Here is a 6,000-nt window from a genome sequence, read left to right as displayed (position 1 = left end):
GTAGTTGAGTGCTCCTGAGCTCAGTCCCTGGTACCCCCCACCTCCCAAGAGATATTATCTTTCCCAGAAAACTACTTTAGAGAAATGTAGTAACTTGCATGAGGTTATATGGTCAGTAAAGGATTAAGCTAGAATTTGAACTCAACCTTTTCGATTTTGAAAGTCACAGTGCCAGAAGAATTTGGACAACATAATCTGAGCTCCTCTTTTTATACATGAAGCAGCTGAAGCCTGCACCATTCCAATGATATAGCTTAGATGAGGATTCACATTTCTTGGCTTATTGTCCAGTGAGTCAGAGATGACATGGTCTGGAGCAGGCAGTGAAGGCTTGAGTAAAAGAAGAATATTTGGTTTGTGTTTTCTTAGTTTTCTTTCTCCTCTAAGCCTCTTGGTTAGCAACCTCATCCATCTAGTATGCAGTACCATTAGCTGGCTGTGTCTGCCCACCTGCTGGACTGGTCCTATGGGAAACCAGTTTTGGTTGCTCTGGTTCTAACCTATCATCCTGTTTTAGGTCTGTCCCTGCCTTTAGGCTAATGTTTAGAAAATGGGAAATCTGTGATATCCTGAATCAGTATCCCCTGGGATATACACTTAAAATGCTAGTCAAGTGTGATAGTGTACACCTGCAATCTCAGTAACTCCTGAGGATGAGGCAGGAGGATTGCAAGTTCAAAGCCAGGCTCAGCAACATAGCAAGATCCTGTCTCAAAATAAAAAAGAAAAAGGGCTACAGTGTAGTTCAGTGGTTGTGTTCCTGGATTCAAATCCCAGTGTCATAACAAACAAACAAACAAACAAACAAACAAAAAATGTGGATTCTTGGACCCCTGTCCAGGACTCAGCAAGTAGGCCAGGAATCTGTATTCTGATCATTTTTCACTTTGAAGTTTCAAGTACTCTGCTCTAGGGTCAAGTACTTTTTCTTGATCCATATCCTGAATTCTAGAGAATATAGGTGCTATACTGAAGCCTTCAATCTTACTCTGACTCAACAGTTGGAATCCTGTCATCTATGAAATGTTTATATATTAATTCAACCACTCAACAAATATTTATTTGATGCTTCCTCTGAGCCAGTCACTCTACTCCCCATTTATTTGTATTAGTCCTTGGTTACAGCCTTAATCATTGCTCATTGCCTGGATTCCTTCATACAGTGACTCTCCCATCTGATTTAACTTGTAAGGTTTCCTATTTCTAAATCTTGAACTTGAACTTGCTCAAATGACCCCTTTGGATATTGCTCTGATTATCTGACTGTCCTATATGTTCAGCTTCTACAGTCATTGAAGTCCTGATCATACAAAATGAGTGGGTTTACCTCAGATGTTTCGTGACACACTCTTCTCAATAGTCATGTCTTCATAAGGTAAATGGCCTAAATTTTATCATAAAGAACCAGGATACTATATCAGTACAGAATTGGTATGGGGGGGCTTTCCTTAGAGGCAGAGGATGACTTAATATTGATAAAGGATATAATCCATAATGAAGATATAATAGTCACAAAACATTTAGGTACTGAATAACAGCATCAACATATAGAAGTAAAAATATCTTTAGTAAATATAAAGGTAGTTCATAGAACATAATCCATTGATACTCTTTTACCAATGTATGTATGGTAAAGTAGGCCAAAAAGGTACAAAATTTCAGTAATATAACCAAGATTAGGATTTATTAAAGAGTTTTTTTTTTACTTTATTTCCTACAAAGATAACAGATACTATGTGACACAATGTTGTTTTCCTTATTAAATATCCATGGGAACTGGGCATGGTGGCACATGCCTGTAATCCCTAGTGGCTGGCGAGGCTAATGTAAGCAAGTTCAAAGTCAGCCTCAGCAACTTAGAGTGATCTTGTCTCAAAATAAAGGCTAAAAGGGGACTAGGGAAGGCTGAGGCTGGGGTTCAGTGGTAGAGCTCTAGCCTGGCATACGTGAGGCACTGGATTTGATCCTTAGCACCACATAAAAATAAAATAAAAGTATTAAAAAATCATACAATACTTTAAAAAAAAGAGACTGGGGAGTGGTTCAGTGGCCCTGGTTTCAATCTCCAGTACCAAAAAAAAAAAAAAAAGTCCATGATGCATTTACAAAAACTGACCAAATGCTTATCACAAAACAACTAAAGGGGTTGGGGATAAAGCTCAGCTGGAAGAGTGCTTGCCTTGCATGTACAAGGCCCTGGGTTCAATCCGCAACACCACACACATACACACACACACACACAAAAAAAAAAAAAAAAAAAAAAAAAAAACTAATGAAATTGTATAGGTAACATCCTCTAAGTATTATATAATAAAAGTTTAAAAGTTAGTACAATTATAAAGGATGAACAAGGCCAAAGAGTGATTAATAACTTTCCCTCAAAATGTTTGGATCAAAAATGCTCTCAAAATAAAGTTATGAACTTTAGAAATACTAAAATTTAATACATGTTAACATTTATAAGGTTCTTGATAAAATTATATTCATAGATACAAAGTAAACAGAACAAATCATAAAAAGTTTAACAGCAATCCAATGAAAACCAGACCACTCCTTTGTAAATATAAATGAAGAAAAAATGAAATAAGTTTCTCATTTAAAAATGAGAAATACAGAAGTAGGTATGAAAAACATTATTGCTGAATGAATGAATATATAAAAGTTAACAATTTCAAAGTGTATACAGTTAACAATATACAAGTAAGTTTGAAAATAACCATGACTCTACTGGTATCAGTATGTATTTCCCTAGTAATTGGGCATTCAGTGCAAGCAAACAGAGAACCTTTTGGTTTGAAGAAAACTGTCAGATTTTACAAGGTGCATCATAGCAACTGGGGTCAGCTATTAGCAGGTCTAAAGTGGCCACACAAAATGAACATTTTAGGGAATTTTATTTTCTAAAATGATGTCATCTTCAGTCTCATTTCAATTCTTCCCCATATCATCACCTTGAAAATCCTAACAAAAGTGGCTGCAGGAAGATAAATGTTGATGTATATCTGCTCTAGAGGGTTCATCTTTGGTATTAATTAACAGCAGGTCAGGAAAACAGAAACCACTCCAAATAGGGCAATAGAGAGGGATTAATACAGAGAATCAGGTTATAAGAGTTTGGAAGGATCATGGAAAGGGGGAAAGTGGAATAGCCAAAGAACCAGTGCTCTTTGACACCTTCACTTCTGTGTTCCAGCACTGACATGTAGCCATTTCCAGAGCCCCTGGTTATCTGCCAGCTGCTACTCTTCTAGGAGCCTGTTTCTGCCATTGTCATCACTGGAAGCCCCAGCTTTATTTCAGAAGTGCTCAAGTCACAATTGCAGTCATGTTCTGCTGCAATTGCCATCACAGGAACCAAATAGACTATTGCAGGAATCCACTACTGCTTGCTTGCTGTTGCTACTGATGGTGTGGAAGCTCCCCTAGCAGTTGAATGTTCTTTTAATCTTCTTCCTACTTTCTATTTGGTATGAGTGTCTCCTTTTGGCAAGATTTAAGCAGAACCCAAATGGCAAGAATGTTTATGGTTACTTCCCCTTTCCACCTTGTTTTTCCCTCCCTCCTCACTCCCTTTCTTCTTTCCTTCTTCCCTTCTCCCTCCCTCCCTCTAAATCTTGGCATAGTTTTGATGTATTAATTTTTCTCAAAGGATCAGTTTTTGATTTTATCAATCTTTTTCCTCTCTTCCATCAATTTTGATTTTTACAATGTGCCTTTTAATTTTCAAATTGATTTCTTCATTTCTAACATTCTTCCTGTGTATATATGTGTGTGTAAACCATAGCTATAACTACATCTATAATTTACTTTAGCTGTATACCACATGTTTTATTCTGTAGTGATTTTAATGTTGTCACTTAGTATTTCCTGATTTCCCATGATTTCTTAATTCAGATATCACTTAAAAATATTCTTTTTCAGTACCAGACATATGGAAACTATCAAAACAATCTTTTGTTATTGATAACTAATTTTCTAGTTTCATGATTAGAGAAAGTGGAATGTAAGATATTGATTCTTTGGAATGTATTAAAATTTCCCTTTGGCCTAGAACATGGTAAAATTTTCTTCTATGTGTGAAAAAAAGGGTGTGTATTTTCTGCTTACTATAAAGTTAAATAAGTGCTGCATGTGAGCCAAAGTTCACCTTCTGTCAAAATCCTACAGTCAATTTCAGCTTTGGCCTCAGTCTTTATGAAGCCCAAATAGTAGAATGTCTATTATGGTTTGGATTTGAGGTGTCCTCACAAAGCTCCTGTGTTATTGCAGGAATATTCTGAGGTGAAATGATTGGATTATGAGATTTGTGACCTAATTGGTAACTTAGTTTGAATGGACTGGCTGCATGGTAACTGCAGGCAAGTGGGGCATGACTGGAGGGGGTTGGGCCCTGGGGACAGCCCTGGAGTTGTTATTCTTCCTTGTGGCCCTTTATTCTCATTTTTTCTTTCCTTTTTTCCTTCCTTCCTTCCTTCCTTCCTTCCTTCCTTCCTTCCTTCCTTCCTTCCCTCCCTCCCTCCCTCCCTCTCTTTCTCTCCCTCTCTTTCTCTCCCTCCCTCTCTCTTTCCCTCCCCTCCCCTCCATCCATCCCTCTCTCTCTCTCTCTCTCTCCCTCTCTCTCCTTCCTGACCCTGCAATAAGCTGAGCAGAGCAGCTTTCCTCCATGGGCCCTTCCTCCATGATGTTCTGCCTCACCTAGGGCCCAGAGCAATGGAGTTGGCCATCTATGCACTAAGACCTTTGAAACTGTGGTCCCCAAATAAACTTTTCCTCCTTCAAGTTGTTCTTGTCAGGTGCTTTGTTCACAGCAATGAAAAAGCTGACTAAAACACTGTCTAACCATCATTTCTATCAGCACTGAATTTTGAGATAAATGATTTCTGATTACATGGGTTCTCATCACATCTAATCAGCACAATAATACCTATAATAAAAATTTGGTACACCATTTGGGTTTATTTTTAATTTGTTCCCTTAAAATACAGGTCAAATACTGACAGGAACTTGGAGGGAAAAAAATCTACTTACATACTTTATACATTGCAATTTTAACAGTCGGTTGGGATATAATTATATATTTAATATTGAAAAAACCAATTGCTGTGATAATAATTGAGATTATGAAAGCTAGTTATCTTACACACAAAACCAATTATTAATACCTTTTAAACATTTTAATAAATAGTGAAGTATATAAGATATATAAAGTATAGTGAAATATATAAAGTAAGTACACTAATAAGATAATTTTAGGAAAAACATTATAGATTTTTGAGCTAAACTGTTTATAAAGTTTTAAAGAAAAATACAAGGTAGAACAAAAGAGTTGAAAATGGGATAATTCTTTCTCTAATTCAGTTGCTATTAGGAAGGAAATCTCAAGATCTTGGGGTGACATCATCAACAACAATGTTCTGTACAAGATGAACTAGCCCAAAATCACTTTGCTTCTCCACTAAAATTGATTATAACTAAATCTACTGGACTAAATAGTGTCCCCCTAAAAGTTTATGTCCATCCAGAGCCTCAGAATATACTTAATTTGGAAATAGGTTCTTTGCATATGTAATTAGTTAAGAAGAGTCATACTGGGTTACAGTAGCCCAATAACTGGTGTTCTTATAAGAAGGCCTGTGAAGGCATCCACAGAGGAAAGGCAGCCACATGAAGATGGAGGCAGGGATTGGAGTAACATAATACAAGCCAAGGAATACCAAGGATTGCCAGCAATCACCAGGAGCTAGAACAGAGGCAAAGGAGAATTCTTCCTTAAAGCCTTCAGAGGAAGCATGAACCCCATACATATTTTGATTTCAGACTTCTAGCCTCTGGCAATTCTGAGAAAATATTTTTTTGTTGTTTTAAGCCACCTGGTATGTGTTACTTTGTTATAGCAACTATAAGAAACTAATACATTGAATGAGTATTTCATCTCACAAATGTGCATAAAAGTGACTGCAGGAGAGATATAGTAAATAATAAGGCTAAGAAATTATTATT

Source organism: Urocitellus parryii, chromosome X, assembly GCF_045843805.1.
Source record: "Urocitellus parryii isolate mUroPar1 chromosome X, mUroPar1.hap1, whole genome shotgun sequence".
Classification (NCBI taxonomy): domain Eukaryota; kingdom Metazoa; phylum Chordata; class Mammalia; order Rodentia; family Sciuridae; genus Urocitellus; species Urocitellus parryii.
This window is presented reverse-complemented; position numbering follows the sequence as displayed.